This window comes from Alligator sinensis, unplaced genomic scaffold (genome assembly GCF_000455745.1).
Source record: "Alligator sinensis unplaced genomic scaffold, ASM45574v1 scaffold957_1, whole genome shotgun sequence".
In the NCBI taxonomy this organism is placed as follows: Eukaryota; Metazoa; Chordata; order Crocodylia; family Alligatoridae; genus Alligator; species Alligator sinensis.
The window spans coordinates 404,083-417,538 of NW_005842039.1; the positions used below are offsets into that span (position 1 = coordinate 404,083).

The following is a 13,456-nucleotide window of genomic DNA, read 5'->3' on the forward strand; positions in this document are numbered from 1 at the left end:
CCCCAGGTGTGTGGGGTGGGGGGGGCATGGAGTGTGTGGGGCAGGGTATAGGTGTGTGGAGTTGGGGGGAGGGTGTGGAGCATGGGGAGGCCCCAAGCAGCCCCTCGCAGGCTAGAACTCTTACAAGGGAAAAGCTACGGATTCCCACATTTTTCTCCTTTAAAGGAGAATACATTTTTAAATTTTCTTGATCCATTTTTAAAGTCTGTTCTTGACCCGTTCATATATTCTTGTGACCTACTTTTAGGTTGTGACCCACTGGTTGAGAAACATTGGTCTGGGGGATTTGTATTCCTAAGCCAGCAGTCTCCTTTTAAAATCCAGATGTTCCAGGTCTCCTAGATAAGGCTGTACCTCTCTTCTCATCAAGTGGCTGGATTCAAGTGAACAGGTTCTCATCTTTTTTACCTCTATCAGGCAGGCTCAGGGTAGATCCAGGGGGAGTGCACTGGTCTAGTCCACCCAAAGCTTAAAACCAACTGCCTGGCAGTGGCATTTCTAATTAGGCAGTGCCAAGAGAGTCAACTGACTTCATGGATCATTGTTATCTACCCTTTCCCTTCTAAACCCTTTATTCCACAGGTGCTAACAGTTTTCTCTCCTTTTTAATGCTCTTGATGTTCCACCAGTCAAGCGAGCCTTTGTTCTGCCGTCCAGCTGTCATTTAGCTGCTTCTGGTCATGAAGCTCCTATTTCCCAGCCTTGCAGATTTGTTTTTAACTCATTCCAATGAAACATTGTTTGTTCCTGCTTCCATCTTAAAGCAAACAACACAGGCCTAGGCCCTTGCATATTTGGAAAGCTTCTAGTTTCAACCACAGAACAGTATGTGTTGTGTTGAAGGACCTTGCAATCTGCACCTGCCCTCCTTCCTCCCCACACATACTTTTCAAAATCCTAGATGCACCCATGGGCAAGGTTATACTTGGCCAAGTGTGGGCATACGAATGGGGTCTAACCCCCTAAGCTGAACAGAGAGTGCCTTGCAACAGGGACAGAACAAGGGTCTTTATGCTATACCAGTCAAGACCAGGGACCAAAGGAAAAAGGAGTGCATGAAGAGTGGTCATTCCTTAAGGACATAGAATCATAGAGTCATAGAAGTAGGGTCAGAAGGGACCTTGAAGATCTTCAAGTCTGCCCCCCCGCCTGGACAGGAGGAAAACTGGGCTCAAATGCCCCCAGCCAGGTAGGCATCAAGCCTCTTCTTAAAGACCCCCAGGGTAGGAGCCAGCACCACTTCCCTTGGAAGTTGGTTCCAGATCCTAGCCGCCCTAACTGTGACATGATCATCAAAGCACAAAACAAGTCCATTCCCATGCGGAGGAAAGGTAGCAGAAGGGCTGGTGTAAGCCCTCTTGGCTTAATATGGATATCAAGGTCCTCTTGAAAAAAGAAAAAGAGGCATACAAACAATAGAAGCTTAGGACAGTCCCCAAGGAGAACTATACAACAACGGCCCACACTCGTAGGGAGCAGATTAGAAAGGCTAAAGCGGTGACTGAATTTAAACTAGCAACTGAAATCAAGGACAATAAGAAGTCCTTCTTTAGGTATATAGGGAACAGGAGGAAAACAAATGGAAGCATGGGGCCATTGCTTAACAACTCAGGACAGCTGGTTACCGACACTCAGGAGAAAACTGAACTCGTGAATGACTACTTTGCTTCTGTAGTTCACCAGAGTAAGGGGAAAATCATACTGAATAAGGTTCAAAATGGGAATGGTAGGAGTGACCACCTTCCTACTGTTTACATCGAGCTAGTGCATGATCACTTAGAAAATGTAGACATTTCTAAGTCAGCAGGGCCAGATGAACTTCATCTGAGGGTGCTGAAGGAGCTGGCCAAAGTCATTGCAGGACCTCTGGTGAAACTCTTCCAAAACTCGTGTGCTCAGGGGCGATCCCTAAAGACTGGAAGAGGGCCAATGTTGTTCCCATCTTCAAGAAGGGGAGGAGAGACGACCCAGGCAACTATAGGACAATTAACCTAACTTCTATCTCAGGAAAAATCCTAGAAAAATTCATCAAGGAGTCTATGTGAAATATGCTTGCAGAAGGTAGGATTCTGAATGACAGCAAGCATGGCTTCATCGCAGGCAGGTCTTGTCTTACCAATCTCATCTCATTCTATGACCAGGTAACTCACCACCTAGATAAGAAAGAGGTCAACATTGTATACCTAGACTTCCAAAAGGCCTTTGATCTGGTATGCCATGATGTTCTCATGGGAAAATTGTAGGAATGCTACAGGTTAACTGCTCGACAGTTGGGTGGGTGGGTAGAAAGCTGGCTGCAGGTAGGACCCAGAGAGTTCTAAAGAACGGTCTCCCTTTTTTAAGAAGATACTGAATGCTCTGTCCAGAGTGTGTTCTCTCAAGTTGTCTACCGTACCACAGGAAATTTCAGAAAGTCGCACCAGAGATTATACCTATATGCTAACTTGTTTTAGGAAAAATAGGAAAAAATGTGGACTGGTGGAGGCTACTAATTGTACTTCATGATCATCTGCAACTTCATTCTGATGTAGTTAAACTCAACAAAGAGGGCAGAGACAGATGGCAGACAGGAGAACAACTCCACAGGGGGAAGGGAGGCTCCTTTTAGGATGCATTATTTGGGAGTTAAGGTGACCTCCCAAGCAGGGCTGGAGAACTCTCTGAGGACTTGGAGGTGCCACCTAGCAAGGGTGGGGAGTTAAAGCCAGCAGATAATGCCATTTGGAAATTGCAGCAATCTCCACCTGGAATCACAGGGTAATCAGAAGGCCGCTGGAATCACGTGCTGACTCGTCATTCTCAGCACCAGGAGAGGGAACAATTTTGCGAGTCTTTAGCTACAGCGACTGGGGTTTAACCCAAGCTCTCTAAGCAGAAGAGCAGTGTGGCACAACTGCCGGAGGGGAGCAAACACCCAGGACTGAGGACCAGTCTGTCTTGTCCTGGCAGCAGGGAGAAGTGAAGGGCATATTGGTGTCCCAGACTCCTGCTCCCTGCTTTGGAGCTCAGGGCCACCAGGGACCACCATAGTAGAGTCACAGTTAGTCCCCGCCCATGCTATGTTGCCATTGCGACAAGCCATGTTGCTGTAGCTTGTTGCTACAGTGACATAGTGCCTCATGTAGATGTGCCCAGGGAGTGGCTGCTGAAAGGGAGAGTGAACAGCGTATGACCAGGGTTTTCTTCACTGTTCATCTCTTACTTACAGCGCATTTAAGGTCTAGGTAGTTGTAATTCAGAGGCTGTACCCCTAACTCCCATGTCTGCCACTTGGTTTTGTCAGTGGGTCACTTGGGGCACCTATAGATATGGAGCAAGGCTGCTTTGATGTACTGTAATTACAGTGTGTGGGAGCAGTCTTGCATCTGCTTGAGCATGGTAATTACTGTGCTCCAGCAGACTCCAGCACCATGTGTATCAGCATCCCTGCACTGAAAAATGGCGGCAGGGGCACTTTAACTAAAGCTCTTTCAACAAGCTGTCATTAAAGTGCTCCCATTGCTACGTTTTAGTGTGGGGACACTGCACGTGATGCTCTGGGAACTTTAATTAAGAGTGGCTCTTGGAGCCACTCTACCTAAAGCACTGCCCCTCCACACTCCCGGAGCACGTGTATAAACACCCCTGGTTTTGTCCCTTGCACTGCTGGGCAGCTCGCACTCACTACGTGGACTTAGCAGAACTGGCCTCCATTGTCCAGGATCGGCTTCTCTTGTACTGTGCTGACCAGCCTCTGGCACTGGACACTGTCAGGGATGAGATACAGTATATGCTAGACTATACGGTGAAGGGGCTGCTATGGGTAGGGAATAAGCCCGGCTGGGTGGGGCAGACCGTGAGCTCATAGAGAGGCATCGGTAGGATATCAGGCATTGGGCCAGAGAGACAGTGACCTCATAGAGGGCTGACATCACCTGCAGGGCAAGTTCCAGAACCCCAGGCCAGAGGCTCAGACCTGAACAGACCTTCATGGTGGCAGGTCTCTCTGGCTGAAGCTGATCCAGGTGAGGGAGAATCTGATTCCTATTTCTGGTCCCAAGGCCACCTCTCATCTGTCCATCCCTTCTGCCCCACAAGTGCCAGCCCCAGAAACTCTCAGGTTTGGGCCAAGTAGTGCAGTTGGACCCCTCTCTCTGCCTGGTCCCCAACCCTTCCTCATGGTTAATGAGTTCAGGGTTGTGGCCCTTCTCAGTCACAGTCAGTAATTTAGGCCCAGGTCACAGGGCTCTAGCACACAACAACATGGTAGTAGCTTTGGTACAAAAGCCAGTTGTGAGCTTTGCCAAATCTCAGCCAGTACAAGCCCCCTGCAATGTTTGGGCTTGGGACAAAATACCTAGTTGTACCCTTTTGATGGGTGGGGAGCTTTGATCCCCATATTCCCCTGCAGCTCTGTCTCTCCAGCTGTCTGTCACTCTGACTTGGGTGCTGCTGATCTGAAAACACAGGGGCTGCTCCAAGTCTCAGCCACTGAGGATCAAGTACAATGCTGCAGACCCAACAAGAGCCCCCTCCCACCACTCCTCTGACTTCCACAGGGGCTTTTCCTGCCTCCTCTAGTTCTTCCTTCCCTTCTCCTCCTGCCATTTCCCTGTTCCTACACCTGCTTCTGCAGAGCAGCTGAGCTGTGCCTAAAGGGATCTGGGGGGAGGCAGTAAAGGAATGGGATTTTCCTCCAGTTCCTTCCAGGGAGAGCTCAGGAGGGTGGCAGAGACCTTTGAGGAAGGTCAAGCATGGGGTTAGGGGCTCTGTGTCTCTGTGCCTGACAAAAGCAGTGCACGTGAGAAGTGGAGGGGTGGGGGCATTTTTGAGGGATGTCTTTTATTGGACCAGGTGTAAAATTTGGGAGCAATGTTAGACAAAGGCACAGAAGAAGGGCACCTGGTGCCCAGAAACTTCTCTAATTAAACAAAAAAGACTGACTGGGAGAAAAAGGTGACAGAAAAAGAAATTGAAGTGGGGAATTCTTTCCCACTTATATGGTTGGTCCAAGAAAGATGACCCTAAAATCACCTTGATCCTTGCATATTGCCCAAACCATTATCACTACAACAATACTCCAACCCTACTGGGAGGAAGGATATAGCTTTTATTCAAATGAGACAGACATAGCCAATCATGGAGCAAAGCTTTTGATGCTAGGAGACAATGGCCAGGTGGTTGCTTAGTGCAAGGTGATTGTGATCCAATTACATTCCATACTGCCAAAGAGGAGAGATTAAACCTGTAATTATATGGCCATGACATCACATCACATGATCAGTGTTTTTAATCATCTAATCCCCCCAAATTAAAGATAATGAGTAATACAACTGATAGGAGGAAAACATTACAAAAAAAATACAAATGGAAGTGGAGAATCCTAGGGGAATAGTTCATCATTTGGCCAAAGAGCCATGACTCCACATTCAAGAAAGAGAAACCTTTGTTTCTAAGCCCCTCTGCATTCAGTAAGTAAGGGAAGGCAGCAAATAAGGACCAAGCAGCAGTACCAGACAAGGAGAAAAAGGAGCAATAAATGGCACTTGGTAGAAATTAGGAGGAGTGGGTTCTGCTATCTGAGTTGACTCAGGAACTGACAACAACAACAATGGGTTGTCCACTTCTCTGTCTACCAATCTAGAGAGGAGCAGGGGGGGCACACTTTACAAGTAAAGCTCACAGACATTTGCTGACAACAGAAGAGTGGGGAGACTCATGGATATTCCCAGGATCTGGACAGGGGTCTATCCCAGGATTTGGACAGGGATGCATTCTAGTGACCCTAGGGCCCTGTGCCCATTCTCTCTCCCCAACAAGCCTGACCTCTGCATTTAGGTCTTCTCCAACTTGGCCTTGTCCCAGTTCCATTTTCCCTCATTCTTGACTCCTTGCTAAGCATCCAAGCACTCAGTTGGATATCTAACATCCCATTGCAAGGCCTTAGAAAATGCGTGGAGAAGGTGACTTAGAACATTTCATAGAGAAGAGAGATATGGAGCATGGTCCCCTTCCTGGCTCCTAAGGGAAAGGTACATCCTTCTGCTCTCATTGTGCCTTTGAAAAGACAGGACATGGCCTATGTTAATTCATCAGCAGTACACTCCACTGAAACAGTTTGCAAACCTCCAAGTTATACCTCACAGCTTCTTGGAATCTGTTAAAAAATGCTACATTCACTTTAACAAAAAGACATGCAGGTAAAGGAGGGGGTGGAGCAGAAATTGATTGCAGCACAAGTGATATTAACCAACCGTTTACATGTTTCTCAGGAGATTTAGCCAGGGTTTACATGGACCAGAAAAAACTCAAAAGCTTTTTAGAAGAAAAATTTCAGATGGAATGGACAGAGAAAGCGACAGAGCAAAAAGAAACAACATATGCTTCATAAAGCAATGGAGGTTAGAAACAAAGCCACAGTACAATTTATATATATCATATATACCTTAATGAGGTAATCAGTAAATGGCTAGGGTCAATAGTAGCCAATGGATTTTTTGGCAATTCTATTTAGAATTTCATAAAGAAGTTGAGGACTATAGCCCCAATCAAATAACATGCACATGCTTTATTTCAAGAATGTCTATGATCCCAGGGAGCTTGATAGACTGCTCCCATGATTGTTTCTTAGCAAGTTGCATTAGTGTTTGCAGGATCAGTGTACAACACAGAAGGACACTGGACCCTGTCAGTTTTTAAATTTGATGTGCAACGTTCTATAATCCTTGACCGTCCTAATCTCCAGGTATGGTCTCCACTGTTGTATCTGTCTTTTCACCATCTTTCCATTAAAATGGTTATGTACCTCAGGCAAAACTCTGGCTACACCAAAGTCAATGTCAAGACTCCCATTTAATTCAGTAGGGCCATCCTTTTATCCTCAGTCACCCCCAGAGTTGGGTTTTTATAGCAGAATCTGGGACACAGACTCCTAGACCTGCAAGCAGTTTACACTCAACATATAGGACTGTCCTAGACCTGATTGTTTTTCATGCCAGGTAATCAGCAGCCTAGATTTGTGCCAGTTGCTAATAAAGGCACAAACAAGAAAAGATCATCCTCTTGGGTAAGAAGTCAGGGCATGGGGAGATGTCAGAAGTGGAAGCTGATGATGTCAAAACTGAAAGATAAAGTGCACCCTGCCATGACATGTATTGTTGTGCAGGAGTCCTCAAATGGCATTGTTCCACACAATCTTACACATTATTTTGGAAACAAGCGAGCAGGATATAATGCTAGAAGATGTGCTGTATTGTGACTGGTTGTGTGACAGATGCTCTTTTCTTAACACCAAGGGAAACAACAGGGTGACAAAGCTATAGAAGGCACTACAGCTTGGTGGCCACAGATTAGTAGAAAGTAGCTTTGACCCAGTTCTGCTATGTGTAAAATGGGGGGGGGGGGGGGGGGGGCGTCTCTTTCTCCTCTGTTAATTAACAAAAGCCTGCACAGTCCTTGGAAAGCATAAAAGCTCCACAGCAGACAGTGTTTAGATGCCTCATCCTGAGGAAGAGCAGGGAGCAACACTGCCCAGGGAGGACACAGCTTTTGAGTTTGGGTGCAAGATGGAGAAAATGTCTGCAAATTAATTGATACTTTTCAAGGAGAAGCAAGTTAGTTGATAAATTAAACTTTCTTGGTGATGGTGAGAAGGGCATGTTAGAGACAGTCCCAATGTCAGGCCTCAGCATCTGTTCAAATATGGAACATGGAAGTGAGATTTCCTGACATTTCCCATTCAGCATGTGGCAGAGTCTCTGGACACAGGGTCTATTGCACAGTGTGTGTCCAGAGGCGTATCCAATGCCCAGCCCCCATGACACTTGTGAGAGGGTAAACTGGTAAAATTAGGTCATCTCTAGGCTCCTGCGTGGGAATCCTGGCCCTGCTGAAATCAGTGACAAACCTCCCCTGGGCTTCAAGATGGTCAGAATTTTCCTCCATGGTCATCAGACTGCATGTTAGCCCTTCAGAAACAAACTCAAGGAGAAGCAATGCTTCTCCTAGTTTGTCCTTCACTGACCTTTCCTGAACTGGCTGTTTCTTTATTTCCTATATTTATTCTGTTAGATTTATATCCCACCCTATCCAAAAGGCTCTGGTGATACATGTCACTTTGCACGGGGGGCTCTTATTGTTTGTCCTAAAAGTTTGAATCACACCCAGGAGACAGCTGTTGCCATGTACAGAAGGGAGAATGAAGGAATTCATTAACACATGTATTGTCCTTTCTCATTTGTTCCTGCTACAGAAAAACAAGACCAAAGAAATGACTGATGAAATTACAAATATAATGACCTGGTTTGTAGCTGAAGTAACAGACATTATATACGCAGCAATAGATACAATATGAAGAGGAAAAAATAGCTGAGAGAGACATGAGAGATGAGGAGGCCAATGCCAATAAGTTTGTCTTCACAGACAGAAAGAGAACACCCAGAAGATCCCCAGGATGTGTGAAGAGAGGGACTCTGGGGCTCAAACCTTCTACATCCCCCCTAGACACACTAACTAAACCAAGGGCAGTCCGCTCCAGAGTAACTCTACCCCACATTGGCAGGCAGCTTGCAAGAAAGCCCTTCTTTTCACCATGTTGAAAGATATTTCCTGAAGAGGAACTACCACATAAGGCAGTACAGGGAGCTCACAGCAAGCCCCTGCCAACATATGGAATTGAGCCTCAGCCTTTGCAGTCACCAGCCAGTATTTATGCTGATGCTTTTTTGAAAGATGTGATGAACTAATGAGCAAACTGGTCCCTTCACAAAACCTACATGCTCAGGACCGTGCAATCCTTGGATGCGATCTTTCATGTATCAGCACAAACGTAGTTGATTCAGTGTTAAATAAGCTTTCCATATGTCAGGCCACAGACCTGCAGCCTTCTGAAGATCAGTCTCTCCCCTCTGACATAGACACATTGACGGCCAAAATTATTCACTCCAGTTTATCTGACCTTCTGCAAGAAAGTGCTTCCAAAGTCTCTGTTTATGCAGACATGAAAAGAAACAAGAGTACATCAGCAGAGAGCTTAGGTGTTTTGATAAGGAGAAAAATTACTGATTACCAACAGGAAGAACCCTTAGCAAAAGCACCCTCTTCAGCTCTGTATAAACCTCTAGAACCTGGGAAAATTGATGAGAAGCTTTTAGAAGATGCTACCAAAAGCAATGCCCAATGTCAAAGTCCCACACCATCTACTCTGGGGGTATGCCACAGATTTTAGGAAGATATAATCAGCAGGCTTTTATCTAACATTCTCCCTGCCACTGCCAGCACATCTTCCTCTACAGAAAAGAAAATGGAACTTGCAGAATTTGACTTGACTCACATGAAAGTAATCAGTAAAGTTATGGCAAAAATCTCTGAAGATGAGAACTCTTCTTGCCAGCATATCGAACATCTGCATTTCAGGGAGGATGACATGATTCATACAATTGCTGATTCAGTCTATAACAAGCTTTTGACACAATGTCAGTCTAAATTCAACATGTAGGAGTGTTTAAGAAGTGGGTGCATGATTATTTCTGAAGCTCTTTGTGACTTGGTCTTCCAAGAGATTTCTGGGAATCCATTTCAGAGCTCTCTTTCTGGAGAATTACCACTTCACCACTGTGCTGAAGCTGACAATATTGTTGAAAATACATTAAGAGACATTACTGAGCCTTCAGATAACCCAAACCGTTTATCATCAGAACTTAGTAAAATAGTTCCTCTTATCATACAAAAACTAACAGCAAATCTTTTGTCAACATTTTCTTCCCTCTTTCCCATTGCGGATTTAGATGCAGAAAAGACTTCATTACTGAATGATGCAACTAGAAAAATATTACATGCTTTGCAAGTACTCCTGTCAAAACATCAGATGAACATGAATGAACATATCAGTGAAAGAGAATCTTTACACACTGAAGACAGCCAGTCTATGGGAGACAAGTTATTTCCATAAAAACAGAACCTCTTGAGGAACTGCAAGAAGTATTCATTGCTCAGACTGGGGATGGCCTAAGAGACCTAAGAGCATCGCTGGCTGAGAAGTGTCTTGAAGATGAAAGTTCAAGATTTGAGGTACAGAGAGAAGAAGACAGTCATTTATCTCTGAGTAGCACAGGACAACCAGTTGTAAGACCAGGGGAGATAAGTGGAAAGAATAAGGCAGGGGCAATCCTGTTTTGTGAATGCCATTTTGCTTCTAACTGAATCTTTTGTTAAGATGTTCATGTGGCATTGAACAGTGGATGTTCTACTGTGAATGCTGAATGCTCTTATAAAGGTGGTGAACCATCTCCTGGACAGCATGCAGTGGGTCATCAGTGTGGAGGACCCTCACTAGCTGGGATTTTGGGTTAGTGGTCAGTAAATTTACTAATCTTGAATCTACTCTCTTTCCAAGAAATCTGCCTGGGTATAAGAAGAGGGCTGGAATCCCTTGAGTTAAGCATATGGACAAGACAGTTACAGCTCTCTGCTTTGCTTACTGATGGCAAAGACTGGTTCAAAGGCAGCTGCTCTTCAAGCCAAACGGGCCATTTGATCACTAGGAAGAGAAGACCACATATGGCAGAATGAGGGGCTTTGCCTCCCCTGAAAGGCTTGGGTCAAAACTAGAGATTGATAGATATGAGGGCTGTGGTATGGGTGTCCAGAGTGATGAAGACGGTTTCAGGAGCTTGTTCTCCATAGAGCTACAACTCTTATTCTCTTTCAAAGTAAAGCACAGAAGGTGTGTAAGAAATTATTTTGCTAAGCCCAATTTCTGAGCTTTGGGTGGCTCGGACAATGATTCCAGGATCCTACTGCTGAGTCCTGTTACCCAAAATAAGGATATCAGACACGGAGTGTAATCCAGGCAATGAGTGCAGGTAACCCAGATATGAAAACAGTGACAGGTAACCCAGACCCAGTTTATTAAGCAACCCATGGGATTGAGTAGTTGCGTCTCATCACAACACCAGAGTTTCTATTTAGAGAGCAGGAACTCTCTAAATAGAGAGTTCTCTATTTAGAGAGCAGGTTTGTGACACAGGCATGTTCATGTGTGGATTGATTAAAAAAACCCCCACTTAATTTGTGACTTTGCTAGAGCCCTGATCCAGGAAAAGATTTAAGTACAGAAATCTGACTGTAGTCAATAGAAGTGCTCACGGGCTTCAATGATTTGTAATGTTTGGGCCTGGGACAAAGAATCTCAGTATTTGTATAACTTGAAGCCTGAGCTAGTGACTATTGGAATTAATGGCACCTGCTGAGAAAAGTATATTTAAATGCCCTCCTGAACTGGGGCCTAGAAGAAGTATTTGGTCTTAATAGTTGACATGCATAGTGGCTCCTTAGTGTTTGTTTCTGATCTGCTTTCAAGAGAAAGTTGAAATATGACAGATGGACAAAGCAGTTTTCCTTTAACAAAACTTGTCATTGAACAACCCTGATTTTTCTGGGTGCTCAGCTAAAGTTCATAGGATGGATCTGAATGCAAGTCTAAAAGGGGCTTGGTTTAGTTCACTCTTATTTTAGTGATTGGTAGGAAAAGCTGGTTTAGAAAGGATTCTGAGGCGGTGCCCTCTTCAAAAGCTTTCTCTTTGATTTCAGGCCTTCAGCCCCATTCGGGAAGGTGATGAAGCCTATGTTGAATATTCTGAAAGCTCTTCAACCCAAGGTGGGCCTCCTTGCACAACTGACAGACCACCACACTGAGAAGGAGGAAGGAGAGGAGAAGGTAGAGGACAAGCTTGAAGCAGAGCAACAGTGGGAGGAAGAAGAGGAGCTGCAGCAGATAGAGGAGATCATTCAAATTGAATCCTCTCTGTATTTGGGGAGCCCGTTGACTTCATCCATACACAGTGAACAACTAAGGTAACTTTTCTGGCAGTACAGCAAGAATGGGAGCTGTGGTGGAGTGGGATCATCTGGGCTCGCTGGACAAAGCTGTCCCTATGTTAGACTAGGTTCAGCATGAAGGTGTGCAGGGCTCTGTCCAGTTCTCTGCTTGCTTGTAACTAGACCTTTTCACTGTTGCAGCACAGTGGGACCAGACTGTGCCAGTGACTCTGAGCTTCCATACAAGGCTAATTTACTCTGCTACCAAGATACATGCTTTCTTCCCATCCCAAGATCAAGCTACACAACCACAGCTGATGGGAGGACATGTTCAGCAGAGGGGCATTAGAGCAAGGTCATCTTTCTCAGCTATACCTGCTGTACATCCAGAATCCACTAGGATAAAATTCTCAAACTGGGTGCCACAGCACTGTGGGGTGTCTTGAGATCCTTTCAGGGGTGCTGCAGGGTGCCACACAGTGTTAGCACTTGTAGCAGTGCAAACAGGATTCACAAGATAAGCCCAGAGATTTCCTATAGAAATGCAGTGTATTTAGAGCCATGCTGGCCTAATTGCGGTCCTTCAAAGTTCTTTGCAACAGAAGCATTGCTCTAATATGTTTCTCTACTCACAAGTGAAGACTAAGAGCTTGCATTTTCCAAGGGGTGCCTTGAGCCTAACAAGGTTGAGAACCACTGCACTAGGGAAACAGTCCATAAAGTCTGCCCCGAATTGGAGAACTGGGCCCCACCTATGCAATTCTACCTTGCTGCTGGGCTGCAGACAGAGGATCTCGATGTTTTCTCCCTTCATAAGGCTTTGGAGGACCAGAGGGCAGGCTTTGCCCAAAAATCTGAGTTCTAAAGACCTGTGAGGCTGGGGGCCTGGTCATGGCCCCTCCAATACTTTCACTGGCTTCCAACTGTTTAGTTTGAAGCAGTGAATGTTTCCGTCTATCAGAAGGGGAGACTCCCTGGGTGCATCTCTCCCAGCACGCAAGGGCATCACTAGCAGTGTTGTCATTGGAGCAGTCCTGGGCCCAATACACAGGCCACAGCAGGTCACACCTTTGATTTCTCAGCTTCTGATCATGATGCAGCTATGACAGAGAGCAAGCCTGAGGACTGCCTGCCCTTGCTTACCAGAAGGGCATTAATTGGTGTACCCACTTGCTCAGGAAGACAGCAGACATAGGTCCTAGGTCCTGCTTACCCAGAAACTTTCCCCAACCCGATGCTCTAACCACTAGGTCATAAGTTAGGTTTTGCCTAGAGTTCCCTCCATCTCTCCTCTCCAAGCTTGCCCCCTTGGCAGCCAAAACAGGGAGGTAAGTGGGGATATGAGGTGGTCCAAGGTTTTATCCTGCTTCCAAATGCAAAGAGGCAACCCCTGTGTTATGTAGCCACCAAATATTAAATTAAGGGTTCAGTGGCCAGTTCAAAGGGCAGTCCTATTCCACCATTGAGAATTATAATCCCAAACAGGGTAAGGATGAAGCAATGCAGTTACACATGTGAACAGTACATAGGACTGGGCCTAAGAGTCCATTCCAGAGAGAGAACTGTGAGATGAAGTGCATTACCCAAGGCTGTCCCAACAGATTAGTGGCAGTCGTAGGCAGATTTCCAGACTGTAGATTCCCAGCCATGTAGTATTTCA

The 13,456-nt window shown here is 45.6% G+C and overlaps 1 pseudogene; it reads left to right on the forward strand.

Annotated features, from left to right (window-relative positions):
* The first annotated feature begins 8,357 nt into the window (after nucleotides 1-8,357).
* On the forward strand, nucleotides 8,358-9,944 carry LOC112550120 (annotated as a pseudogene).
* Nucleotides 9,945-13,456: the final 3,512 nt, after the last annotated feature.